The following is a 26,321-nucleotide window of genomic DNA, read 5'->3' on the forward strand; positions in this document are numbered from 1 at the left end:
CTGAGGTAAATAAGAATTCCACAGGAATACCATAAAACAGGGACCTATGACCCTTTCGAGCCAGATAGGAGTCAAACCTACAATCTTCTGATCCGTAGTCAGACGCGTTATCCATTGCGCCACTGGCCCCATGTAGGATTACCCATACTTTTGTCCTTAAGAGGACCAGAAGTTGTGTGTGTGTGTGTGTGTGTGTTTTAAAACACCATTCCATCAACCTTTTTAGCCACGTTTACTGCTCACAACCAGAAGACACAAGTAAACCCACCTGACCTCCTGAAATTCTGTTCTGTCAGGTGTTCCTAACTTATACAAAGGACTTTAGGAGGACGAAGGACCTAAAAGTCAGGGGAAATGGTCCTAGGTCCAAGGAAATGTTTTAGATCAGCCTCAGTTTCTTAAATATTCTGCATTAACATCATCAGTTCCACGTCTGTGTGGAGCTGATCTTGAGGACTCCTTAATCAGCAGGCGGGTACAACAATAAAGTGTTTAATATTACAATACAGGCGAAAATTCAGACACCTTGTCATAGGCTCACCTTGTCCAGGGAACCAAGCATGCTGCCTTTCACCTCTCAGAGCCCTTCACCTAACCTACTGTGCAGCTGTCTCACCTTTAATATCACTGTTCCACAGGCAGCATGATGTCACAATGTTCCTTGTCAGTAGCCTGAACCATGAGCCTTTGCAACCCTGGCATAATCTACATACTTCCAATTGGTGAAGTCTTGGACCACAAATGCAGTGAAGAATAATGGATTGTTACTCTTCATGCATTTTTGCCCATTGGCTCAGATTTGAATGCTTACTGGCCATACGAGCATCTCTGCCAGGCCACCCTATGTCTAGAGACCGTAGATTTAGAGAGTTTATAAACATTGTAGGTTCATCAATGAAGTGTGCTCGCTTCGGCGGCACATATACTAAAATTGGAACGATACAGAGAAGATTAGCATGGCCCCTGCGCAAGGATGACACGCAAATTCGTGAAGCGTTCCATATTTTTACCAGCTTTCAGGAGAGAAATGTTCTATGTTTTCAAGACTAATTGAAATAATAAAGCAGGTTCCAGTGCTTTCCTCCTAATATCTATTTTTCAATTTGTCTCTCCTCAACATTTTTAATGTATTTACCTCGCAGTAATGAAGGTGCACTCTATGGCCAGCTGCATTTAGCAAGGAAGCCTGCAGGACTTCTGGGACTTTTCTTTCCCTTCTTCAGCCTCCCTGTCATTATTCTTCACAACCCCCAAATCTATACTGCTGCCAGCGATGCGTTGCTTTGTGGGAAGCAAGAGAAAGAGAAGGGGAGGGCCTATGCAAATGATGGCCTCAGGGCTGTCTGGGAGTCCCTTTTCAGCAGTACTGTTAAAATCCGCCTTGCAACCAGATTGGTCGGGTAAGCTGAAAAACACCAGGCATGATTGGGCACCAGGTCCTCTAGGCCCTTGGAGGACATATCGGCGCTGCATCCCTCAGTTTCTGAGGTCCAAGAAATGTTCACCCTCCACCCTAATAGAGAGGTCTTGGCCGATCGTGGCCGATCGGGGCAGAAGGGAGCAGGGCAAGATGCTCATGATCCTGCTCTAATAATGAACTGCCTTCCTCTCTCCTTACCTGTGGTTCTGCCTGGCTGCTTGGTTCCAGTTGTAGGCCTACATCCCACAGGCAATTTGCTTGTCCCTCTCACACATGTAAATGGGTCAGCACTCAAGTGCACACACCTGCCTGCACCCACAGACCCTCTCACACACACTTTTCTCAACAAGATTTTTTCCTAGTTTAGAGACTCAGAGACCCATGTTGAAATACAAAAGCAGCACACCACATGACGGCCTTCACATAGAATCCAGCAGCAAATGGGAAACTTTTAACTAGCCGTGGTCCTATTACTGCAGCCCTACCATGGAACGACTGCTGGATGAGTCCTGCTCGAGAATATTGAACCTACAACAAGTCTGAGGTAAATAAGAATTCCACAGGAATACCATAAAACAGGGACCTATGACCCTTTCGAGCCAGATAGGAGTCGAACCTACAATCTTCTGATCCATAGTCAGACGCGTTATCCATTGCGCCACTGGCCCCATGTAGGATTACCCATACTTTTGTCCTTAAGAGGACCAGAAGTTGTGTGTGTGTGTGTGTGTGTGTGTTTTAAAACACCATTCCATCAACCTTTTTAGCCACGTTTACTGCTCACAACCAGAAGACACAAGTAAACCCACCTGACCTCCTGAAATTCTGTTCTGTCAGGTGTTCCTAACTTATACAAAGGACTTTAGGAGGACGAAGGACCTAAAAGTCAGGGGAAATGGTCCTAGGTCCAAGGAAATGTTTTAGATCAGCCTCAGTTTCTTAAATATTCTGCATTAACATCATCAGTTCCACGTCTGTGTGGAGCTGATCTTGAGGACTCCTTAATCAGCAGGCGGGTACAACAATAAAGTGTTTAATATTACAATACAGGCGAAAATTCAGACACCTTGTCATAGGCTCACCTTGTCCAGGGACCCAAGCATGCTGCCTTTCACCTCTCAGAGCCCTTCACCTAACCTACTGTGCAGCTGTCTCACCTTTAATATCACTGTTCCACAGGCAGCATGATGTCACAATGTTCCTTGTCAGTAGCCTGAACCATGAGCCTTTGCAACCCTGGCATAATCTACATACTTCCAATTGGTGAAGTCTTGGACCACAAATGCAGTGAAGAATAATGGATTGTTACTCTTCATGCATTTTTGCCCATTGGCTCAGATTTGAATGCTTACTGGCCATACGAGCATCTCTGCCAGGCCACCCTATGTCTAGAGACCGTAGATTTAGAGAGTTTATAAACATTGTAGGTTCATCAATGAAGTGTGCTCGCTTCGGCGGCACATATACTAAAATTGGAACGATACAGAGAAGATTAGCATGGCCCCTGCGCAAGGATGACACGCAAATTCGTGAAGCGTTCCATATTTTTACCAGCTTTCAGGAGAGAAATGTTCTATGTTTTCAAGACTAATTGAAATAATAAAGCAGGTTCCAGTGCTTTCCTCCTAATATCTATTTTTCAATTTGTCTCTCCTCAGCATTTTTAATGTATTTACCTCGCAGTAATGAAGGTGCACTCTATGGCCAGCTGCATTTAGCAAGGAAGCCTGCAGGACTTCTGGGACTTTTCTTTCCCTTCTTCAGCCTCCCTGTCATTATTCTTCACAACCCCCAAATCTATACTGCTGCCAGCGATGCGTTGCTTTGTGGGAAGCAAGAGAAAGAGAAGGGGAGGGCCTATGCAAATGATGGCCTCAGGGCTGTCTGGGAGTCCCTTTTCAGCAGTACTGTTAAAATCCGCCTTGCAACCAGATTGGTCGGGTAAGCTGAAAAACACCAGGCATGATTGGGCACCAGGTCCTCTAGGCCCTTGGAGGACATATCGGCGCTGCATCCCTCAGTTTCTGAGGTCCAAGAAATGTTCACCCTCCACCCTAATAGAGAGGTCTTGGCCGATCGTGGCCGATCGGGGCAGAAGGGAGCAGGGCAAGATGCTCATGATCCTGCTCTAATAATGAACTGCCTTCCTCTCTCCTTACCTGTGGTTCTGCCTGGCTGCTTGGTTCCAGTTGTAGGCCTACATCCCACAGGCAATTTGCTTGTCCCTCTCACACATGTAAATGGGTCAGCACTCAAGTGCACACACCTGCCTGCACCCACAGACCCTCTCACACACACTTTTCTCAACAAGATTTTTTCCTAGTTTAGAGACTCAGAGACCCATGTTGAAATACAAAAGCAGCACACCACATGACGGCCTTCACATAGAATCCAGCAGCAAATGGGAAACTTTTAACTAGCCGTGGTCCTATTACTGCAGCCCTACCATGGAACGACTGCTGGATGAGTCCTGCTCGAGAATATTGAACCTACAACAAGTCTGAGGTAAATAAGAATTCCACAGGAATACCATAAAACAGGGACCTATGACCCTTTCGAGCCAGATAGGAGTCGAACCTACAATCTTCTGATCCGTAGTCAGACGCGTTATCCATTGCGCCACTGGCCCCATGTAGGATTACCCATACTTTTGTCCTTAAGAGGACCAGAAGTTGTGTGTGTGTGTGTGTGTGTGTTTTAAAACACCATTCCATCAACCTTTTTAGCCACGTTTACTGCTCACAACCAGAAGACACAAGTAAACCCACCTGACCTCCTGAAATTCTGTTCTGTCAGGTGTTCCTAACTTATACAAAGGACTTTAGGAGGACGAAGGACCTAAAAGTCAGGGGAAATGGTCCTAGGTCCAAGGAAATGTTTTAGATCAGCCTCAGTTTCTTAAATATTCTGCATTAACATCATCAGTTCCACGTCTGTGTGGAGCTGATCTTGAGGACTCCTTAATCAGCAGGCGGGTACAACAATAAAGTGTTTAATATTACAATACAGGCGAAAATTCAGACACCTTGTCATAGGCTCACCTTGTCCAGGGACCCATGCATGCTGCCTTTCACCTCTCAGAGCCCTTCACCTAACCTACTGTGCAGCTGTCTCACCTTTAATATCACTGTTCCACAGGCAGCATGATGTCACAATGTTCCTTGTCAGTAGCCTGAACCATGAGCCTTTGCAACCCTGGCATAATCTACATACTTCCAATTGGTGAAGTCTTGGACCACAAATGCAGTGAAGAATAATGGATTGTTACTCTTCATGCATTTTTGCCCATTGGCTCAGATTTGAATGCTTACTGGCCATACGAGCATCTCTGCCAGGCCACCCTATGTCTAGAGACCGTAGATTTAGAGAGTTTATAAACATTGTAGGTTCATCAATGAAGTGTGCTCGCTTCGGCGGCACATATACTAAAATTGGAACGATACAGAGAAGATTAGCATGGCCCCTGCGCAAGGATGACACGCAAATTCGTGAAGCGTTCCATATTTTTACCAGCTTTCAGGAGAGAAATGTTCTATGTTTTCAAGACTAATTGAAATAATAAAGCAGGTTCCAGTGCTTTCCTCCTAATATCTATTTTTCAATTTGTCTCTCCTCAACATTTTTAATGTATTTACCTCGCAGTAATGAAGGTGCACTCTATGGCCAGCTGCATTTAGCAAGGAAGCCTGCAGGACTTCTGGGACTTTTCTTTCCCTTCTTCAGCCTCCCTGTCATTATTCTTCACAACCCCCAAATCTATACTGCTGCCAGCGATGCGTTGCTTTGTGGGAAGCAAGAGAAAGAGAAGGGGAGGGCCTATGCAAATGATGGCCTCAGGGCTGTCTGGGAGTCCCTTTTCAGCAGTACTGTTAAAATCCGCCTTGCAACCAGATTGGTCGGGTAAGCTGAAAAACACCAGGCATGATTGGGCACCAGGTCCTCTAGGCCCTTGGAGGACATATCGGCGCTGCATCCCTCAGTTTCTGAGGTCCAAGAAATGTTCACCCTCCACCCTAATAGAGAGGTCTTGGCCGATCGTGGCCGATCGGGGCAGAAGGGAGCAGGGCAAGATGCTCATGATCCTGCTCTAATAATGAACTGCCTTCCTCTCTCCTTACCTGTGGTTCTGCCTGGCTGCTTGGTTCCAGTTGTAGGCCTACATCCCACAGGCAATTTGCTTGTCCCTCTCACACATGTAAATGGGTCAGCACTCAAGTGCACACACCTGCCTGCACCCACAGACCCTCTCACACACACTTTTCTCAACAAGATTTTTTCCTAGTTTAGAGACTCAGAGACCCATGTTGAAATACAAAAGCAGCACACCACATGACGGCCTTCACATAGAATCCAGCAGCAAATGGGAAACTTTTAACTAGCCGTGGTCCTATTACTGCAGCCCTACCATGGAACGACTGCTGGATGAGTCCTGCTCGAGAATATTGAACCTACAACAAGTCTGAGGTAAATAAGAATTCCACAGGAATACCATAAAACAGGGACCTATGACCCTTTCGAGCCAGATAGGAGTCGAACCTACAATCTTCTAATCCGTAGTCAGACGCGTTATCCATTGCGCCACTGGCCCCATGTAGGATTACCCATACTTTTGTCCTTAAGAGGACCAGAAGTTGTGTGTGTGTGTGTGTGTGTGTGTTTTAAAACACCATTCCATCAACCTTTTTAGCCACGTTTACTGCTCACAACCAGAAGACACAAGTAAACCCACCTGACCTCCTGAAATTCTGTTCTGTCAGGTGTTCCTAACTTATACAAAGGACTTTAGGAGGACGAAGGACCTAAAAGTCAGGGGAAATGGTCCTAGGTCCAAGGAAATGTTTTAGATCAGCCTCAGTTTCTTAAATATTCTGCATTAACATCATCAGTTCCACGTCTGTGTGGAGCTGATCTTGAGGACTCCTTAATCAGCAGGCGGGTACAACAATAAAGTGTTTAATATTACAATACAGGCGAAAATTCAGACACCTTGTCATAGGCTCACCTTGTCCAGGGACCCAAGCATGCTGCCTTTCACCTCTCAGAGCCCTTCACCTAACCTACTGTGCAGCTGTCTCACCTTTAATATCACTGTTCCACAGGCAGCATGATGTCACAATGTTCCTTGTCAGTAGCCTGAACCATGAGCCTTTGCAACCCTGGCATAATCTACATACTTCCAATTGGTGAAGTCTTGGACCACAAATGCAGTGAAGAATAATGGATTGTTACTCTTCATGCATTTTTGCCCATTGGCTCAGATTTGAATGCTTACTGGCCATACGAGCATCTCTGCCAGGCCACCCTATGTCTAGAGACCGTAGATTTAGAGAGTTTATAAACATTGTAGGTTCATCAATGAAGTGTGCTCGCTTCGGCGGCACATATACTAAAATTGGAACGATACAGAGAAGATTAGCATGGCCCCTGCGCAAGGATGACACGCAAATTCGTGAAGCGTTCCATATTTTTACCAGCTTTCAGGAGAGAAATGTTCTATGTTTTCAAGACTAATTGAAATAATAAAGCAGGTTCCAGTGCTTTCCTCCTAATATCTATTTTTCAATTTGTCTCTCCTCAGCATTTTTAATGTATTTACCTCGCAGTAATGAAGGTGCACTCTATGGCCAGCTGCATTTAGCAAGGAAGCCTGCAGGACTTCTGGGACTTTTCTTTCCCTTCTTCAGCCTCCCTGTCATTATTCTTCACAACCCCCAAATCTATACTGCTGCCAGCGATGCGTTGCTTTGTGGGAAGCAAGAGAAAGAGAAGGGGAGGGCCTATGCAAATGATGGCCTCAGGGCTGTCTGGGAGTCCCTTTTCAGCAGTACTGTTAAAATCCGCCTTGCAACCAGATTGGTCGGGTAAGCTGAAAAACACCAGGCATGATTGGGCACCAGGTCCTCTAGGCCCTTGGAGGACATATCGGCGCTGCATCCCTCAGTTTCTGAGGTCCAAGAAATGTTCACCCTCCACCCTAATAGAGAGGTCTTGGCCGATCGTGGCCGATCGGGGCAGAAGGGAGCAGGGCAAGATGCTCATGATCCTGCTCTAATAATGAACTGCCTTCCTCTCTCCTTACCTGTGGTTCTGCCTGGCTGCTTGGTTCCAGTTGTAGGCCTACATCCCACAGGCAATTTGCTTGTCCCTCTCACACATGTAAATGGGTCAGCACTCAAGTGCACACACCTGCCTGCACCCACAGACCCTCTCACACACACTTTTCTCAACAAGATTTTTTCCTAGTTTAGAGACTCAGAGACCCATGTTGAAATACAAAAGCAGCACACCACATGACGGCCTTCACATAGAATCCAGCAGCAAATGGGAAACTTTTAACTAGCCGTGGTCCTATTACTGCAGCCCTACCATGGAACGACTGCTGGATGAGTCCTGCTCGAGAATATTGAACCTACAACAAGTCTGAGGTAAATAAGAATTCCACAGGAATACCATAAAACAGGGACCTATGACCCTTTCGAGCCAGATAGGAGTCGAACCTACAATCTTCTGATCCGTAGTCAGACGCGTTATCCATTGCGCCACTGGCCCCATGTAGGATTACCCATACTTTTGTCCTTAAGAGGACCAGAAGTTGTGTGTGTGTGTGTGTGTGTGTGTTTTAAAACACCATTCCATCAACCTTTTTAGCCACGTTTACTGCTCACAACCAGAAGACACAAGTAAACCCACCTGACCTCCTGAAATTCTGTTCTGTCAGGTGTTCCTAACTTATACAAAGGACTTTAGGAGGACGAAGGACCTAAAAGTCAGGGGAAATGGTCCTAGGTCCAAGGAAATGTTTTAGATCAGCCTCAGTTTCTTAAATATTCTGCATTAACATCATCAGTTCCACGTCTGTGTGGAGCTGATCTTGAGGACTCCTTAATCAGCAGGCGGGTACAACAATAAAGTGTTTAATATTACAATACAGGCGAAAATTCAGACACCTTGTCATAGGCTCACCTTGTCCAGGGACCCATGCATGCTGCCTTTCACCTCTCAGAGCCCTTCACCTAACCTACTGTGCAGCTGTCTCACCTTTAATATCACTGTTCCACAGGCAGCATGATGTCACAATGTTCCTTGTCAGTAGCCTGAACCATGAGCCTTTGCAACCCTGGCATAATCTACATACTTCCAATTGGTGAAGTCTTGGACCACAAATGCAGTGAAGAATAATGGATTGTTACTCTTCATGCATTTTTGCCCATTGGCTCAGATTTGAATGCTTACTGGCCATACGAGCATCTCTGCCAGGCCACCCTATGTCTAGAGACCGTAGATTTAGAGAGTTTATAAACATTGTAGGTTCATCAATGAAGTGTGCTCGCTTCGGCGGCACATATACTAAAATTGGAACGATACAGAGAAGATTAGCATGGCCCCTGCGCAAGGATGACACGCAAATTCGTGAAGCGTTCCATATTTTTACCAGCTTTCAGGAGAGAAATGTTCTATGTTTTCAAGACTAATTGAAATAATAAAGCAGGTTCCAGTGCTTTCCTCCTAATATCTATTTTTCAATTTGTCTCTCCTCAACATTTTTAATGTATTTACCTCGCAGTAATGAAGGTGCACTCTATGGCCAGCTGCATTTAGCAAGGAAGCCTGCAGGACTTCTGGGACTTTTCTTTCCCTTCTTCAGCCTCCCTGTCATTATTCTTCACAACCCCCAAATCTATACTGCTGCCAGCGATGCGTTGCTTTGTGGGAAGCAAGAGAAAGAGAAGGGGAGGGCCTATGCAAATGATGGCCTCAGGGCTGTCTGGGAGTCCCTTTTCAGCAGTACTGTTAAAATCCGCCTTGCAACCAGATTGGTCGGGTAAGCTGAAAAACACCAGGCATGATTGGGCACCAGGTCCTCTAGGCCCTTGGAGGACATATCGGCGCTGCATCCCTCAGTTTCTGAGGTCCAAGAAATGTTCACCCTCCACCCTAATAGAGAGGTCTTGGCCGATCGTGGCCGATCGGGGCAGAAGGGAGCAGGGCAAGATGCTCATGATCCTGCTCTAATAATGAACTGCCTTCCTCTCTCCTTACCTGTGGTTCTGCCTGGCTGCTTGGTTCCAGTTGTAGGCCTACATCCCACAGGCAATTTGCTTGTCCCTCTCACACATGTAAATGGGTCAGCACTCAAGTGCACACACCTGCCTGCACCCACAGACCCTCTCACACACACTTTTCTCAACAAGATTTTTTCCTAGTTTAGAGACTCAGAGACCCATGTTGAAATACAAAAGCAGCACACCACATGACGGCCTTCACATAGAATCCAGCAGCAAATGGGAAACTTTTAACTAGCCGTGGTCCTATTACTGCAGCCCTACCATGGAACGACTGCTGGATGAGTCCTGCTCGAGAATATTGAACCTACAACAAGTCTGAGGTAAATAAGAATTCCACAGGAATACCATAAAACAGGGACCTATGACCCTTTCGAGCCAGATAGGAGTCGAACCTACAATCTTCTGATCCGTAGTCAGACGCGTTATCCATTGCGCCACTGGCCCCATGTAGGATTACCCATACTTTTGTCCTTAAGAGGACCAGAAGTTGTGTGTGTGTGTGTGTGTTTTAAAACACCATTCCATCAACCTTTTTAGCCACGTTTACTGCTCACAACCAGAAGACACAAGTAAACCCACCTGACCTCCTGAAATTCTGTTCTGTCAGGTGTTCCTAACTTATACAAAGGACTTTAGGAGGACGAAGGACCTAAAAGTCAGGGGAAATGGTCCTAGGTCCAAGGAAATGTTTTAGATCAGCCTCAGTTTCTTAAATATTCTGCATTAACATCATCAGTTCCACGTCTGTGTGGAGCTGATCTTGAGGACTCCTTAATCAGCAGGCGGGTACAACAATAAAGTGTTTAATATTACAATACAGGCGAAAATTCAGACACCTTGTCATAGGCTCACCTTGTCCAGGGACCCAAGCATGCTGCCTTTCACCTCTCAGAGCCCTTCACCTAACCTACTGTGCAGCTGTCTCACCTTTAATATCACTGTTCCACAGGCAGCATGATGTCACAATGTTCCTTGTCAGTAGCCTGAACCATGAGCCTTTGCAACCCTGGCATAATCTACATACTTCCAATTGGTGAAGTCTTGGACCACAAATGCAGTGAAGAATAATGGATTGTTACTCTTCATGCATTTTTGCCCATTGGCTCAGATTTGAATGCTTACTGGCCATACGAGCATCTCTGCCAGGCCACCCTATGTCTAGAGACCGTAGATTTAGAGAGTTTATAAACATTGTAGGTTCATCAATGAAGTGTGCTCGCTTCGGCGGCACATATACTAAAATTGGAACGATACAGAGAAGATTAGCATGGCCCCTGCGCAAGGATGACACGCAAATTCGTGAAGCGTTCCATATTTTTACCAGCTTTCAGGAGAGAAATGTTCTATGTTTTCAAGACTAATTGAAATAATAAAGCAGGTTCCAGTGCTTTCCTCCTAATATCTATTTTTCAATTTGTCTCTCCTCAACATTTTTAATGTATTTACCTCGCAGTAATGAAGGTGCACTCTATGGCCAGCTGCATTTAGCAAGGAAGCCTGCAGGACTTCTGGGACTTTTCTTTCCCTTCTTCAGCCTCCCTGTCATTATTCTTCACAACCCCCAAATCTATACTGCTGCCAGCGATGCGTTGCTTTGTGGGAAGCAAGAGAAAGAGAAGGGGAGGGCCTATGCAAATGATGGCCTCAGGGCTGTCTGGGAGTCCCTTTTCAGCAGTACTGTTAAAATCCGCCTTGCAACCAGATTGGTCGGGTAAGCTGAAAAACACCAGGCATGATTGGGCACCAGGTCCTCTAGGCCCTTGGAGGACATATCGGCGCTGCATCCCTCAGTTTCTGAGGTCCAAGAAATGTTCACCCTCCACCCTAATAGAGAGGTCTTGGCCGATCGGGGCAGAAGGGAGCAGGGCAAGATGCTCATGATCCTGCTCTAATAATGAACTGCCTTCCTCTCTCCTTACCTGTGGTTCTGCCTGGCTGCTTGGTTCCAGTTGTAGGCCTACATCCCACAGGCAATTTGCTTGTCCCTCTCACACATGTAAATGGGTCAGCACTCAAGTGCACACACCTGCCTGCACCCACAGACCCTCTCACACACACTTTTCTCAACAAGATTTTTTCCTAGTTTAGAGACTCAGAGACCCATGTTGAAATACAAAAGCAGCACACCACATGACGGCCTTCACATAGAATCCAGCAGCAAATGGGAAACTTTTAACTAGCCGTGGTCCTATTACTGCAGCCCTACCATGGAACGACTGCTGGATGAGTCCTGCTCGAGAATATTGAACCTACAACAAGTCTGAGGTAAATAAGAATTCCACAGGAATACCATAAAACAGGGACCTATGACCCTTTCGAGCCAGATAGGAGTCAAACCTACAATCTTCTGATCCGTAGTCAGACGCGTTATCCATTGCGCCACTGGCCCCATGTAGGATTACCCATACTTTTGTCCTTAAGAGGACCAGAAGTTGTGTGTGTGTGTGTGTGTGTGTTTTAAAACACCATTCCATCAACCTTTTTAGCCACGTTTACTGCTCACAACCAGAAGACACAAGTAAACCCACCTGACCTCCTGAAATTCTGTTCTGTCAGGTGTTCCTAACTTATACAAAGGACTTTAGGAGGACGAAGGACCTAAAAGTCAGGGGAAATGGTCCTAGGTCCAAGGAAATGTTTTAGATCAGCCTCAGTTTCTTAAATATTCTGCATTAACATCATCAGTTCCACGTCTGTGTGGAGCTGATCTTGAGGACTCCTTAATCAGCAGGCGGGTACAACAATAAAGTGTTTAATATTACAATACAGGCGAAAATTCAGACACCTTGTCATAGGCTCACCTTGTCCAGGGAACCAAGCATGCTGCCTTTCACCTCTCAGAGCCCTTCACCTAACCTACTGTGCAGCTGTCTCACCTTTAATATCACTGTTCCACAGGCAGCATGATGTCACAATGTTCCTTGTCAGTAGCCTGAACCATGAGCCTTTGCAACCCTGGCATAATCTACATACTTCCAATTGGTGAAGTCTTGGACCACAAATGCAGTGAAGAATAATGGATTGTTACTCTTCATGCATTTTTGCCCATTGGCTCAGATTTGAATGCTTACTGGCCATACGAGCATCTCTGCCAGGCCACCCTATGTCTAGAGACCGTAGATTTAGAGAGTTTATAAACATTGTAGGTTCATCAATGAAGTGTGCTCGCTTCGGCGGCACATATACTAAAATTGGAACGATACAGAGAAGATTAGCATGGCCCCTGCGCAAGGATGACACGCAAATTCGTGAAGCGTTCCATATTTTTACCAGCTTTCAGGAGAGAAATGTTCTATGTTTTCAAGACTAATTGAAATAATAAAGCAGGTTCCAGTGCTTTCCTCCTAATATCTATTTTTCAATTTGTCTCTCCTCAACATTTTTTATGTATTTACCTCGCAGTAATGAAGGTGCACTCTATGGCCAGCTGCATTTAGCAAGGAAGCCTGCAGGACTTCTGGGACTTTTCTTTCCCTTCTTCAGCCTCCCTGTCATTATTCTTCACAACCCCCAAATCTATACTGCTGCCAGCGATGCGTTGCTTTGTGGGAAGCAAGAGAAAGAGAAGGGGAGGGCCTATGCAAATGATGGCCTCAGGGCTGTCTGGGAGTCCCTTTTCAGCAGTACTGTTAAAATCCGCCTTGCAACCAGATTGGTCGGGTAAGCTGAAAAACACCAGGCATGATTGGGCACCAGGTCCTCTAGGCCCTTGGAGGACATATCGGCGCTGCATCCCTCAGTTTCTGAGGTCCAAGAAATGTTCACCCTCCACCCTAATAGAGAGGTCTTGGCCGATCGTGGCCGATCGGGGCAGAAGGGAGCAGGGCAAGATGCTCATGCTCATGATCCTGCTCTAATAATGAACTGCCTTCCTCTCTCCTTACCTGTGGTTCTGCCTGGCTGCTTGGTTCCAGTTGTAGGCCTACATCCCACAGGCAATTTGCTTGTCCCTCTCACACATGTAAATGGGTCAGCACTCAAGTGCACACACCTGCCTGCACCCACAGACCCTCTCACACACACTTTTCTCAACAAGATTTTTTCCTAGTTTAGAGACTCAGAGACCCATGTTGAAATACAAAAGCAGCACACCACATGACGGCCTTCACATAGAATCCAGCAGCAAATGGGAAACTTTTAACTAGCCGTGGTCCTATTACTGCAGCCCTACCATGGAACGACTGCTGGATGAGTCCTGCTCGAGAATATTGAACCTACAACAAGTCTGAGGTAAATAAGAATTCCACAGGAATACCATAAAACAGGGACCTATGACCCTTTCGAGCCAGATAGGAGTCGAACCTACAATCTTCTGATCCGTAGTCAGACGCGTTATCCATTGCGCCACTGGCCCCATGTAGGATTACCCATACTTTTGTCCTTAAGAGGACCAGAAGTTGTGTGTGTGTGTGTGTGTTTTAAAACACCATTCCATCAACCTTTTTAGCCACGTTTACTGCTCACAACCAGAAGACACAAGTAAACCCACCTGACCTCCTGAAATTCTGTTCTGTCAGGTGTTCCTAACTTATACAAAGGACTTTAGGAGGACGAAGGACCTAAAAGTCAGGGGAAATGGTCCTAGGTCCAAGGAAATGTTTTAGATCAGCCTCAGTTTCTTAAATATTCTGCATTAACATCATCAGTTCCACGTCTGTGTGGAGCTGATCTTGAGGACTCCTTAATCAGCAGGCGGGTACAACAATAAAGTGTTTAATATTACAATACAGGCGAAAATTCAGACACCTTGTCATAGGCTCACCTTGTCCAGGGACCCAAGCATGCTGCCTTTCACCTCTCAGAGCCCTTCACCTAACCTACTGTGCAGCTGTCTCACCTTTAATATCACTGTTCCACAGGCAGCATGATGTCACAATGTTCCTTGTCAGTAGCCTGAACCATGAGCCTTTGCAACCCTGGCATAATCTACATACTTCCAATTGGTGAAGTCTTGGACCACAAATGCAGTGAAGAATAATGGATTGTTACTCTTCATGCATTTTTGCCCATTGGCTCAGATTTGAATGCTTACTGGCCATACGAGCATCTCTGCCAGGCCACCCTATGTCTAGAGACCGTAGATTTAGAGAGTTTATAAACATTGTAGGTTCATCAATGAAGTGTGCTCGCTTCGGCGGCACATATACTAAAATTGGAACGATACAGAGAAGATTAGCATGGCCCCTGCGCAAGGATGACACGCAAATTCGTGAAGCTTTCCATATTTTTACCAGCTTTCAGGAGAGAAATGTTCTATGTTTTCAAGACTAATTGAAATAATAAAGCAGGTTCCAGTGCTTTCCTCCTAATATCTATTTTTCAATTTGTCTCTCCTCAACATTTTTAATGTATTTACCTCGCAGTAATGAAGGTGCACTCTATGGCCAGCTGCATTTAGCAAGGAAGCCTGCAGGACTTCTGGGACTTTTCTTTCCCTTCTTCAGCCTCCCTGTCATTATTCTTCACAACCCCCAAATCTATACTGCTGCCAGCGATGCGTTGCTTTGTGGGAAGCAAGAGAAAGAGAAGGGGAGGGCCTATGCAAATGATGGCCTCAGGGCTGTCTGGGAGTCCCTTTTCAGCAGTACTGTTAAAATCCGCCTTGCAACCAGATTGGTCGGGTAAGCTGAAAAACACCAGGCATGATTGGGCACCAGGTCCTCTAGGCCCTTGGAGGACATATCGGCGCTGCATCCCTCAGTTTCTGAGGTCCAAGAAATGTTCACCCTCCACCCTAATAGAGAGGTCTTGGCCGATCGGGGCAGAAGGGAGCAGGGCAAGATGCTCATGATCCTGCTCTAATAATGAACTGCCTTCCTCTCTCCTTACCTGTGGTTCTGCCTGGCTGCTTGGTTCCAGTTGTAGGCCTACATCCCACAGGCAATTTGCTTGTCCCTCTCACACATGTAAATGGGTCAGCACTCAAGTGCACACACCTGCCTGCACCCACAGACCCTCTCACACACACTTTTCTCAACAAGATTTTTTCCTAGTTTAGAGACTCAGAGACCCATGTTGAAATACAAAAGCAGCACACCACATGACGGCCTTCACATAGAATCCAGCAGCAAATGGGAAACTTTTAACTAGCCGTGGTCCTATTACTGCAGCCCTACCATGGAACGACTGCTGGATGAGTCCTGCTCGAGAATATTGAACCTACAACAAGTCTGAGGTAAATAAGAATTCCACAGGAATACCATAAAACAGGGACCTATGACCCTTTCGAGCCAGATAGGAGTCGAACCTACAATCTTCTGATCCGTAGTCAGACGCGTTATCCATTGCGCCACTGGCCCCATGTAGGATTACCCATACTTTTGTCCTTAAGAGGACCAGAAGTTGTGTGTGTGTGTGTGTGTGTGTGTTTTAAAACACCATTCCATCAACCTTTTTAGCCACGTTTACTGCTCACAACCAGAAGACACAAGTAAACCCACCTGACCTCCTGAAATTCTGTTCTGTCAGGTGTTCCTAACTTATACAAAGGACTTTAGGAGGACGAAGGACCTAAAAGTCAGGGGAAATGGTCCTAGGTCCAAGGAAATGTTTTAGATCAGCCTCAGTTTCTTAAATATTCTGCATTAACATCATCAGTTCCACGTCTGTGTGGAGCTGATCTTGAGGACTCCTTAATCAGCAGGCGGGTACAACAATAAAGTGTTTAATATTACAATACAGGCGAAAATTCAGACACCTTGTCATAGGCTCACCTTGTCCAGGGACCCAAGCATGCTGCCTTTCACCTCTCAGAGCCCTTCACCTAACCTACTGTGCAGCTGTCTCACCTTTAATATCACTGTTCCACAGGCAGCATGATGTCACAATGTTCCTTGTCAGTAGCCTGAACCATGAGCCTTTGCAACCCTGGCATAATCTACATACTTCCAATTGGTGAAGTCTTGGACCACAAATGCAGTGAAGAATAATGGATTGTTACTCTTCATGCATTTTTGCCCATTGGCTCAGATTTGAATGCTTACTGGCCATACGAGCATCTCTGCCAGGCCACCCTATGTCTAGAGACCGTAGATTTAGAGAGTTTATAAACATTGTAGGTTCATCAATGAAGTGTGCTCGCTTCGGCGGCACATATACTAAAATTGGAACGATACAGAGAAGATTAGCATGGCCCCTGCGCAAGGATGACACGCAAATTCGTGAAGCGTTCCATATTTTTACCAGCTTTCAGGAGAGAAATGTTCTATGTTTTCAAGACTAATTGAAATAATAAAGCAGGTTCCAGTGCTTTCCTCCTAATATCTATTTTTCAATTTGTCTCTCCTCAACATTTTTAATGTATTTACCTCGCAGTAATGAAGGTGCACTCTATGGCCAGCTGCATTTAGCAAGGAAGCCTGCAGGACTTCTGGGACTTTTCTTTCCCTTCTTCAGCCTCCCTGTCATTATTCTTCACAACCCCCAAATCTATACTGCTGCCAGCGATGCGTTGCTTTGTGGGAAGCAAGAGAAAGAGAAGGGGAGGGCCTATGCAAATGATGGCCTCAGGGCTGTCTGGGAGTCCCTTTTCAGCAGTACTGTTAAAATCCGCCTTGCAACCAGATTGGTCGGGTAAGCTGAAAAACACCAGGCATGATTGGGCACCAGGTCCTCTAGGCCCTTGGAGGACATATCGGCGCTGCATCCCTCAGTTTCTGAGGTCCAAGAAATGTTCACCCTCCACCCTAATAGAGAGGTCTTGGCCGATCGGGGCCGATCGGGGCAGAAGGGAGCAGGGCAAGATGCTCATGATCCTGCTCTAATAATGAACTGCCTTCCTCTCTCTTTACCTGTGGTTCTGCCTGGCTGCTTGGTTCCAGTTGTAGGCCTACATCCCACAGGCAATTTGCTTGTCCCTCTCACACATGTAAATGGGTCAGCACTCAAGTGCACACACCTGCCTGCACCCACAGAACCTCTCACACACACTTTTCTCAACAAGATTTTTTCCTAGTTTAGAGACTCAGAGACCCATGTTGAAATACAAAAGCAGCACACCACATGACGGCCTTCACATAGAATCCAGCAGCAAATGGGAAACTTTTAACTAGCCGTGGTCCTATTACTGCAGCCCTACCATGGAACGACTGCTGGATGAGTCCTGCTCGAGAATATTGAACCTACAACAAGTCTGAGGTAAATAAGAATTCCACAGGAATACCATAAAATAGGGACCTATGACCCTTTCGAGCCAGATAGGAGTCGAACCTACAATCTTCTGATCCGTAGTCAGACGCGTTATCCATTGCGCCACTGGCCCCATGTAGGATTACCCATACTTTTGTCCTTAAGAGGACCAGAAGTTGTGTGTGTGTGTGTGTGTGTGTTTTAAAACACCATTCCATCAACCTTTTTAGCCACGTTTACTGCTCACAACCAGAAGACACAAGTAAACCCACCTGACCTCCTGAAATTCTGTTCTGTCAGGTGTTCCTAACTTATACAAAGGACTTTAGGAGGACGAAGGACCTAAAAGTCAGGGGAAATGGTCCTAGGTCCAAGGAAATGTTTTAGATCAGCCTCAGTTTCTTAAATATTCTGCATTAACATCATCAGTTCCACGTCTGTGTGGAGCTGATCTTGAGGACTCCTTAATCAGCAGGCGGGTACAACAATAAAGTGTTTAATATTACAATACAGGCGAAAATTCAGACACCTTGTCATAGGCTCACCTTGTCCAGGGACCCAAGCATGCTGCCTTTCACCTCTCAGAGTCCTTCACCTAACCTACTGTGCAGCTGTCTCACCTTTAATATCACTGTTCCACAGGCAGCATGATGTCACAATGTTCCTTGTCAGTAGCCTGAACCATGAGCCTTTGCAACCCTGGCATAATCTACATACTTCCAATTGGTGAAGTCTTGGACCACAAATGCAGTGAAGAATAATGGATTGTTACTCTTCATGCATTTTTGCCCATTGGCTCAGATTTGAATGCTTACTGGCCATACGAGCATCTCTGCCAGGCCACCCTATGTCTAGAGACCGTAGATTTAGAGAGTTTATAAACATTGTAGGTTCATCAATGAAGTGTGCTCGCTTCGGCGGCACATATACTAAAATTGGAACGATACAGAGAAGATTAGCATGGCCCCTGCGCAAGGATGACACGCAAATTCGTGAAGCGTTCCATATTTTTACCAGCTTTCAGGAGAGAAATGTTCTATGTTTTCAAGACTAATTGAAATAATAAAGCAGGTTCCAGTGCTTTCCTCCTAATATCTATTTTTCAATTTGTCTCTCCTCAACATTTTTTATGTATTTACCTCGCAGTAATGAAGGTGCACTCTATGGCCAGCTGCATTTAGCAAGGAAGCCTGCAGGACTTCTGGGACTTTTCTTTCCCTTCTTCAGCCTCCCTGTCATTATTCTTCACAACCCCCAAATCTATACTGCTGCCAGCGATGCGTTGCTTTGTGGGAAGCAAGAGAAAGAGAAGGGGAGGGCCTATGCAAATGATGGCCTCAGGGCTGTCTGGGAGTCCCTTTTCAGCAGTACTGTTAAAATCCGCCTTGCAACCAGATTGGTCGGGTAAGCTGAAAAACACCAGGCATGATTGGGCACCAGGTCCTCTAGGCCCTTGGAGGACATATCGGCGCTGCATCCCTCAGTTTCTGAGGTCCAAGAAATGTTCACCCTCCACCCTAATAGAGAGGTCTTGGCCGATCGTGGCCGATTGGGGCAGAAGGGAGCAGGGCAAGATGCTCATGATCCTGCTCTAATAATGAACTGCCTTCCTCTCTCCTTACCTGTGGTTCTGCCTGGCTGCTTGGTTCCAGTTGTAGGCCTACATCCCACAGGCAATTTGCTTGTCCCTCTCACACATGTAAATGGGTCAGCACTCAAGTGCACACACCTGCCTGCACCCACAGACCCTCTCACACACACTTTTCTCAACAAGATTTTTTCCTAGTTTAGAGACTCAGAGACCCATGTTGAAATACAAAAGCAGCACACCACATGACGGCCTTCACATAGAATCCAGCAGCAAATGGGAAACTTTTAACTAGCCGTGGTCCTATTACTGCAGCCCTACCATGGAACGACTGCTGGATGAGTCCTGCTCGAGAATATTGAACCTACAACAAGTCTGAGGTAAATAAGAATTCCACAGGAATACCATAAAACAGGGACCTATGACCCTTTCGAGCCAGATAGGAGTCGAACCTACAATCTTCTGATCCGTAGTCAGACGCGTTATCCATTGCGCCACTGGCCCCATGTAGGATTACCCATACTTTTGTCCTTAAGAGGACCAGAAGTTGTGTGTGTGTGTGTGTGTGTGTGTTTTAAAACACCATTCCATCAACCTTTTTAGCCACGTTTACTGCTCACAACCAGAAGACACAAGTAAACCCACCTGACCTCCTGAAATTCTGTTCTGTCAGGTGTTCCTAACTTATACAAAGGACTTTAGGAGGACGAAGGACCTAAAAGTCAGGGGAAATGGTCCTAGGTCCAAGGAAATGTTTTAGATCAGCCTCAGTTTCTTAAATATTCTGCATTAACATCATCAGTTCCACGTCTGTGTGGAGCTGATCTTGAGGACTCCTTAATCAGCAGGCGGGTACAACAATAAAGTGTTTAATATTACAATACAGGCGAAAATTCAGACACCTTGTCATAGGCTCACCTTGTCCAGGGACCCAAGCATGCTGCCTTTCACCTCTCAGAGCCCTTCACCTAACCTACTGTGCAGCTGTCTCACCTTTAATATCACTGTTCCACAGGCAGCATGATGTCACAATGTTCCTTGTCAGTAGCCTGAACCATGAGCCTTTGCAACCCTGGCATAATCTACATACTTCCAATTGGTGAAGTCTTGGACCACAAATGCAGTGAAGAATAATGGATTGTTACTCTTCATGCATTTTTGCCCATTGGCTCAGATTTGAATGCTTACTGGCCATACGAGCATCTCTGCCAGGCCACCCTATGTCTAGAGACCGTAGATTTAGAGAGTTTATAAACATTGTAGGTTCATCAATGAAGTGTGCTCGCTTCGGCGGCACATATACTAAAATTGGAACGATACAGAGAAGATTAGCATGGCCCCTGCGCAAGGATGACACGCAAATTCGTGAAGCGTTCCATATTTTTACCAGCTTTCAGAAGAGAAATGTTCTATGTTTTCAAGACTAATTGAAATAATAAAGCAGGTTCCAGTGCTTTCCTCCTAATATCTATTTTTCAATTTGTCTCTCCTCAACATTTTTAATGTATTTACCTCGCAGTAATGAAGGTGCACTCTATGGCCAGCTGCATTTAGCAAGGAAGCCTGCAGGACTTCTGGGACTTTTCTTTCCCTTCTTCAGCCTCCCTGTCATTATTCTTCACAACCCCCAAATCTATACTGCTGCCAGCGATGCGTTGCTTTGTGGGAAGCAAGAGAAAGAGAAGGGGAGGGCCTATGCAAATGATGGCCTCAGGGCTGTCTGGGAGTCCCTTTTCAGCAGTACTGTTAAAATCCGCCTTGCAACCAGATTGGTCGGGTAAGCTGAAAAACACCAGGCATGATTGGGCACCAGGTCCTCTAGGCCCTTGGAGGACATATCGGCGCTGCATCCCTCAGTTTCTGAGGTCCAAGAAATGTTCACCCTCCACCCTAATAGAGAGGTCTTGGCCGATCGGGGCCGATCGGGGCAGAAGGGAGCAGGGCAAGATGCTCATGATCCTGCTCTAATAATGAACTGCCTTCCTCTCTCTTTACCTGTGGTTCTGCCTGGCTGCTTGGTTCCAGTTGTAGGCCTACATCCCACAGGCAATTTGCTTGTCCCTCTCACACATGTAAATGGGTCAGCACTCAAGTGCACACACCTGCCTGCACCCACAGACCCTCTCACACACACTTTTCTCAACAAGATTTTTTCCTAGTTTAGAGACTCAGAGACCCATGTTGAAATACAAAAGCAGCACACCACATGACGGCCTTCACATAGAATCCAGCAGCAAATGGGAAACTTTTAACTAGCCGTGGTCCTATTACTGCAGCCCTACCATGGAACGACTGCTGGATGAGTCCTGCTCGAGAATATTGAACCTACAACAAGTCTGAGGTAAATAAGAATTCCACAGGAATACCATAAAATAGGGACCTATGACCCTTTCGAGCCAGATAGGAGTCGAACCTACAATCTTCTGATCCGTAGTCAGACGCGTTATCCATTGCGCCACTGGCCCCATGTAGGATTACCCATACTTTTGTCCTTAAGAGGACCAGAAGTTGTGTGTGTGTGTGTGTGTGTGTGTTTTAAAACACCATTCCATCAACCTTTTTAGCCACGTTTACTGCTCACAACCAGAAGACACAAGTAAACCCACCTGACCTCCTGAAATTCTGTTCTGTCAGGTGTTCCTAACTTATACAAAGGACTTTAGGAGGACGAAGGACCTAAAAGTCAGGGGAAATGGTCCTAGGTCCAAGGAAATGTTTTAGATCAGCCTCAGTTTCTTAAATATTCTGCATTAACATCATCAGTTCCACGTCTGTGTGGAGCTGATCTTGAGGACTCCTTAATCAGCAGGCGGGTACAACAATAAAGTGTTTAATATTACAATACAGGCGAAAATTCAGACACCTTGTCATAGGCTCACCTTGTCCAGGGACCCAAGCATGCTGCCTTTCACCTCTCAGAGTCCTTCACCTAACCTACTGTGCAGCTGTCTCACCTTTAATATCACTGTTCCACAGGCAGCATGATGTCACAATGTTCCTTGTCAGTAGCCTGAACCATGAGCCTTTGCAACCCTGGCATAATCTACATACTTCCAATTGGTGAAGTCTTGGACCACAAATGCAGTGAAGAATAATGGATTGTTACTCTTCATGCATTTTTGCCCATTGGCTCAGATTTGAATGCTTACTGGCCATACGAGCATCTCTGCCAGGCCACCCTATGTCTAGAGACCGTAGATTTAGAGAGTTTATAAACATTGTAGGTTCATCAGTGAAGTGTGCTCGCTTCGGCGGCACATATACTACAATTGGAACGATACAGAGAAGATTAGCATGGCCCCTGCGCAAGGATGACACGCAAATTCGTGAAGCGTTCCATATTTTTACCAGCTTTCAGGAGAGAAATGTTCTATGTTTTCAAGACTAATTGAAATAATAAAGCAGGTTCCAGTGCTTTCCTCCTAATATCTATTTTTCAATTTGTCTCTCCTCAACATTTTTAATGTATTTACCTCGCAGTAATGAAGGTGCACTCTATGGCCAGCTGCATTTAGCAAGGAAGCCTGCAGGACTTCTGGGACTTTTCTTTCCCTTCTTCAGCCTCCCTGTCATTATTCTTCACAACCCCCAAATCTATACTGCTGCCAGCGATGCGTTGCTTTGTGGGAAGCAAGAGAAAGAGAAGGGGAGGGCCTATGCAAATGATGGCCTCAGGGCTGTCTGGGAGTCCCTTTTCAGCAGTACTGTTAAAATCCGCCTTGCAACCAGATTGGTCGGGTAAGCTGAAAAACACCAGGCATGATTGGGCACCAGGTCCTCTAGGCCCTTGGAGGACATATCGGCGCTGCATCCCTCAGTTTCTGAGGTCCAAGAAATGTTCACCCTCCACCCTAATAGAGAGGTCTTGGCCGATCGTGGCCGATTGGGGCAGAAGGGAGCAGGGCAAGATGCTCATGATCCTGCTCTAATAATGAACTGCCTTCCTCTCTCCTTACCTGTGGTTCTGCCTGGCTGCTTGGTTCCAGTTGTAGGCCTACATCCCACAGGCAATTTGCTTGTCCCTCTCACACATGTAAATGGGTCAGCACTCAAGTGCACACACCTGCCTGCACCCACAGACCCTCTCACACACACTTTTCTCAACAAGATTTTTTCCTAGTTTAGAGACTCAGAGACCCATGTTGAAATACAAAAGCAGCACACCACATGACGGCCTTCACATAGAATCCAGCAGCAAATGGGAAACTTTTAACTAGCCGTGGTCCTATTACTGCAGCCCTACCATGGAACGACTGCTGGATGAGTCCTGCTCGAGAATATTGAACCTACAACAAGTCTGAGGTAAATAAGAATTCCACAGGAATACCATAAAACAGGGACCTATGACCCTTTCGAGCCAGATAGGAGTCGAACCTACAATCTTCTGATCCGTAGTCAGACGCGTTATCCATTGCGCCACTGGCCCCATGTAGGATTACCCATACTTTTGTCCTTAAGAGGACCAGAAGTTGTGTGTGTGTGTGTGTTTTAAAACACCATTCCATCAACCTTTTTAGCCACGTTTACTGCTCACAACCAGAAGACACAAGTAAACCCACCTGACCTCCTGAAATTCTGTTCTGTCAGGTGTTCCTAACTTATACAAAGGACTTTAGGAGGACGAAGGACCTAAAAGTCAGGGGAAATGGTCCTAGGTCCAAGGAAATGTTTTAGATCAGCCTCAGTTTCTTAAATATTCTGCATTAACATCATCAGTTCCACGTCTGTGTGGAGCTGATCTTGAGGACTCCTTAATCAGCAGGCGGGTACAACAATAAAGTGTTTAATATTACAATACAGGCGAAAATTCAGACACCTTGTCATAGGCTCACCTTGTCCAGGGACCCAAGCATGCTGCCTTTCACCTCTCAGAGCCCTTCACCTAACCTACTGTGCAGCTGTCTCACCTTTAATATCACTGTTCCACAGGCAGCATGATGTCACAATGTTCCTTGTCAGTAGCCTGAACCATGAGCCTTTGCAACCCTGGCATAATCTACATACTTCCAATTGGTGAAGTCTTGGACCACAAATGCAGTGAAGAATAATGGATTGTTACTCTTCATGCATTTTTGCCCATTGGCTCAGATTTGAATGCTTACTGGCCATACGAGCATCTCTGCCAGGCCACCCTATGTCTAGAGACCGTAGATTTAGAGAGTTTATAAACATTGTAGGTTCATCAATGAAGTGTGCTCGCTTCGGCGGCACATATACTAAAATTGGAACGATACAGAGAAGATTAGCATGGCCCCTGCGCAAGGATGACACGCAAATTCGTGAAGCGTTCCATATTTTTACCAGCTTTCAGGAGAGAAATGTTCTATGTTTTCAAGACTAATTGAAATAATAAAGCAGGTTCCAGTGCTTTCCTCCTAATATCTATTTTTCAATTTGTCTCTCCTCAACATTTTTAATGTATTTACCTCGCAGTAATGAAGGTGCACTCTATGGCCAGCTGCATTTAGCAAGGAAGCCTGCAGGACTTCTGGGACTTTTCTTTCCCTTCTTCAGCCTCCCTGTCATTATTCTTCACAACCCCCAAATCTATACTGCTGCCAGCGATGCGTTGCTTTGTGGGAAGCAAGAGAAAGAGAAGGGGAGGGCCTATGCAAATGATGGCCTCAGGGCTGTCTGGGAGTCCCTTTTCAGCAGTACTGTTAAAATCCGCCTTGCAACCAGATTGGTCGGGTAAGCTGAAAAACACCAGGCATGATTGGGCACCAGGTCCTCTAGGCCCTTGGAGGACATATCGGCGCTGCATCCCTCAGTTTCTGAGGTCCAAGAAATGTTCACCCTCCACCCTAATAGAGAGGTCTTGGCCGATCGGGGCCGATCGGGGCAGAAGGGAGCAGGGCAAGATGCTCATGATCCTGCTCTAATAATGAACTGCCTTCCTCTCTCCTTACCTGTGGTTCTGCCTGGCTGCTTGGTTCCAGTTGTAGGCCTACATCCCACAGGCAATTTGCTTGTCCCTCTCACACATGTAAATGGGTCAGCACTCAAGTGCACACACCTGCCTGCACCCACAGACCCTCTCACACACACTTTTCTCAACAAGATTTTTTCCTAGTTTAGAGACTCAGAGACCCATGTTGAAATACAAAAGCAGCACACCACATGACGGCCTTCACATAGAATCCAGCAGCAAATGGGAAACTTTTAACTAGCCGTGGTCCTATTACTGCAGCCCTACCATGGAACGACTGCTGGATGAGTCCTGCTCGAGAATATTGAACCTACAACAAGTCTGAGGTAAATAAGAATTCCACAGGAATACCATAAAACAGGGACCTATGACCCTTTCGAGCCAGATAGGAGTCGAACCTACAATCTTCTGATCCGTAGTCAGACGCGTTATCCATTGCGCCACTGGCCCCATGTAGGATTACCCATACTTTTGTCCTTAAGAGGACCAGAAGTTGTGTGTGTGTGTGTGTGTGTGTGTTTTAAAACACCATTCCATCAACCTTTTTAGCCACGTTTACTGCTCACAACCAGAAGACACAAGTAAACCCACCTGACCTCCTGAAATTCTGTTCTGTCAGGTGTTCCTAACTTATACAAAGGACTTTAGGAGGACGAAGGACCTAAAAGTCAGGGGAAATGGTCCTAGGTCCAAGGAAATGTTTCAGATCAGCCTCAGTTTCTTAAATATTCTGCATTAACATCATCAGTTCCACGTCTGTGTGGAGCTGATCTTGAGGACTCCTTAATCAGCAGGCGGGTACAACAATAAAGTGTTTAATATTACAATACAGGCGAAAATTCAGACACCTTGTCATAGGCTCACCTTGTCCAGGGACCCAAGCATGCTGCCTTTCACCTCTCAGAGCCCTTCACCTAACCTACTGTGCAGCTGTCTCACCTTTAATATCACTGTTCCACAGGCAGCATGATGTCACAATGTTCCTTGTCAGTAGCCTGAACCATGAGCCTTTGCAACCCTGGCATAATCTACATACTTCCAATTGGTGAAGTCTTGGACCACAAATGCAGTGAAGAATAATGGATTGTTACTCTTCATGCATTTTTGCCCATTGGCTCAGATTTGAATGCTTACTGGCCATACGAGCATCTCTGCCAGGCCACCCTATGTCTAGAGACCGTAGATTTAGAG

At 45.9% G+C, this 26,321-nt stretch overlaps 25 non-coding genes across 25 annotated transcripts; 13 read left to right on the forward strand and 12 right to left on the reverse strand.

The window, feature by feature from the left end:
* The first annotated feature begins 901 nt into the window (after positions 1 to 901).
* LOC146819096 (U6 spliceosomal RNA) lies at positions 902 to 1,008 on the forward strand. The gene has a single exon (XR_014963919.1). It is a non-coding gene; the product is annotated as a U6 spliceosomal RNA (small nuclear RNA).
* Positions 1,009 to 2,015: 1,007 nt separating this feature from the next.
* On the reverse strand, positions 2,016 to 2,088 carry TRNAH-AUG (transfer RNA histidin (anticodon AUG)). The gene has a single exon. It is a non-coding gene; the product is annotated as a tRNA-His (tRNA).
* A 774-nt stretch (positions 2,089 to 2,862) lies between these two features.
* Positions 2,863 to 2,969, forward strand: LOC146819098 (U6 spliceosomal RNA). Its single transcript, XR_014963920.1, has one exon. It is a non-coding gene; the product is annotated as a U6 spliceosomal RNA (small nuclear RNA).
* Positions 2,970 to 3,976: 1,007 nt separating this feature from the next.
* Positions 3,977 to 4,049, reverse strand: TRNAR-ACG (transfer RNA arginine (anticodon ACG)). Its single transcript has one exon. It is a non-coding gene; the product is annotated as a tRNA-Arg (tRNA).
* A 772-nt stretch (positions 4,050 to 4,821) lies between these two features.
* LOC146819100 (U6 spliceosomal RNA) lies at positions 4,822 to 4,928 on the forward strand. Its single transcript, XR_014963921.1, has one exon. It is a non-coding gene; the product is annotated as a U6 spliceosomal RNA (small nuclear RNA).
* Positions 4,929 to 5,935: 1,007 nt separating this feature from the next.
* Positions 5,936 to 6,008, reverse strand: TRNAR-ACG (transfer RNA arginine (anticodon ACG)). Its single transcript has one exon. It is a non-coding gene; the product is annotated as a tRNA-Arg (tRNA).
* Positions 6,009 to 6,782: 774 nt separating this feature from the next.
* On the forward strand, positions 6,783 to 6,889 carry LOC146819102 (U6 spliceosomal RNA). The gene has a single exon (XR_014963923.1). It is a non-coding gene; the product is annotated as a U6 spliceosomal RNA (small nuclear RNA).
* A 1,007-nt stretch (positions 6,890 to 7,896) lies between these two features.
* Positions 7,897 to 7,969, reverse strand: TRNAR-ACG (transfer RNA arginine (anticodon ACG)). The gene has a single exon. It is a non-coding gene; the product is annotated as a tRNA-Arg (tRNA).
* A 774-nt stretch (positions 7,970 to 8,743) lies between these two features.
* On the forward strand, positions 8,744 to 8,850 carry LOC146819104 (U6 spliceosomal RNA). The gene has a single exon (XR_014963924.1). It is a non-coding gene; the product is annotated as a U6 spliceosomal RNA (small nuclear RNA).
* Positions 8,851 to 9,857: 1,007 nt separating this feature from the next.
* On the reverse strand, positions 9,858 to 9,930 carry TRNAR-ACG (transfer RNA arginine (anticodon ACG)). Its single transcript has one exon. It is a non-coding gene; the product is annotated as a tRNA-Arg (tRNA).
* Positions 9,931 to 10,698: 768 nt separating this feature from the next.
* On the forward strand, positions 10,699 to 10,805 carry LOC146819106 (U6 spliceosomal RNA). Its single transcript, XR_014963925.1, has one exon. It is a non-coding gene; the product is annotated as a U6 spliceosomal RNA (small nuclear RNA).
* Positions 10,806 to 12,647: 1,842 nt separating this feature from the next.
* On the forward strand, positions 12,648 to 12,754 carry LOC146819107 (U6 spliceosomal RNA). Its single transcript, XR_014963926.1, has one exon. It is a non-coding gene; the product is annotated as a U6 spliceosomal RNA (small nuclear RNA).
* A 1,013-nt stretch (positions 12,755 to 13,767) lies between these two features.
* On the reverse strand, positions 13,768 to 13,840 carry TRNAR-ACG (transfer RNA arginine (anticodon ACG)). The gene has a single exon. It is a non-coding gene; the product is annotated as a tRNA-Arg (tRNA).
* Positions 13,841 to 14,608: 768 nt separating this feature from the next.
* LOC146819109 (U6 spliceosomal RNA) lies at positions 14,609 to 14,715 on the forward strand. Its single transcript, XR_014964393.1, has one exon. It is a non-coding gene; the product is annotated as a U6 spliceosomal RNA (small nuclear RNA).
* Positions 14,716 to 15,712: 997 nt separating this feature from the next.
* Positions 15,713 to 15,785, reverse strand: TRNAR-ACG (transfer RNA arginine (anticodon ACG)). Its single transcript has one exon. It is a non-coding gene; the product is annotated as a tRNA-Arg (tRNA).
* Positions 15,786 to 16,559: 774 nt separating this feature from the next.
* LOC146819111 (U6 spliceosomal RNA) lies at positions 16,560 to 16,666 on the forward strand. The gene has a single exon (XR_014963927.1). It is a non-coding gene; the product is annotated as a U6 spliceosomal RNA (small nuclear RNA).
* Positions 16,667 to 17,673: 1,007 nt separating this feature from the next.
* TRNAR-ACG (transfer RNA arginine (anticodon ACG)) lies at positions 17,674 to 17,746 on the reverse strand. Its single transcript has one exon. It is a non-coding gene; the product is annotated as a tRNA-Arg (tRNA).
* A 772-nt stretch (positions 17,747 to 18,518) lies between these two features.
* LOC146819113 (U6 spliceosomal RNA) lies at positions 18,519 to 18,625 on the forward strand. Its single transcript, XR_014963929.1, has one exon. It is a non-coding gene; the product is annotated as a U6 spliceosomal RNA (small nuclear RNA).
* Positions 18,626 to 19,632: 1,007 nt separating this feature from the next.
* TRNAR-ACG (transfer RNA arginine (anticodon ACG)) lies at positions 19,633 to 19,705 on the reverse strand. Its single transcript has one exon. It is a non-coding gene; the product is annotated as a tRNA-Arg (tRNA).
* A 774-nt stretch (positions 19,706 to 20,479) lies between these two features.
* Positions 20,480 to 20,586, forward strand: LOC146819115 (U6 spliceosomal RNA). The gene has a single exon (XR_014963930.1). It is a non-coding gene; the product is annotated as a U6 spliceosomal RNA (small nuclear RNA).
* A 1,007-nt stretch (positions 20,587 to 21,593) lies between these two features.
* TRNAR-ACG (transfer RNA arginine (anticodon ACG)) lies at positions 21,594 to 21,666 on the reverse strand. The gene has a single exon. It is a non-coding gene; the product is annotated as a tRNA-Arg (tRNA).
* A 774-nt stretch (positions 21,667 to 22,440) lies between these two features.
* LOC146819117 (U6 spliceosomal RNA) lies at positions 22,441 to 22,547 on the forward strand. Its single transcript, XR_014964504.1, has one exon. It is a non-coding gene; the product is annotated as a U6 spliceosomal RNA (small nuclear RNA).
* Positions 22,548 to 23,554: 1,007 nt separating this feature from the next.
* Positions 23,555 to 23,627, reverse strand: TRNAR-ACG (transfer RNA arginine (anticodon ACG)). The gene has a single exon. It is a non-coding gene; the product is annotated as a tRNA-Arg (tRNA).
* A 766-nt stretch (positions 23,628 to 24,393) lies between these two features.
* On the forward strand, positions 24,394 to 24,500 carry LOC146819119 (U6 spliceosomal RNA). The gene has a single exon (XR_014963931.1). It is a non-coding gene; the product is annotated as a U6 spliceosomal RNA (small nuclear RNA).
* A 1,007-nt stretch (positions 24,501 to 25,507) lies between these two features.
* On the reverse strand, positions 25,508 to 25,580 carry TRNAR-ACG (transfer RNA arginine (anticodon ACG)). The gene has a single exon. It is a non-coding gene; the product is annotated as a tRNA-Arg (tRNA).
* Positions 25,581 to 26,321: the final 741 nt, after the last annotated feature.

This window comes from Triturus cristatus, chromosome 6, assembly GCF_964204655.1.
Source record: "Triturus cristatus chromosome 6, aTriCri1.1, whole genome shotgun sequence".
Classification (NCBI taxonomy): Eukaryota; Metazoa; Chordata; class Amphibia; order Caudata; family Salamandridae; genus Triturus; species Triturus cristatus.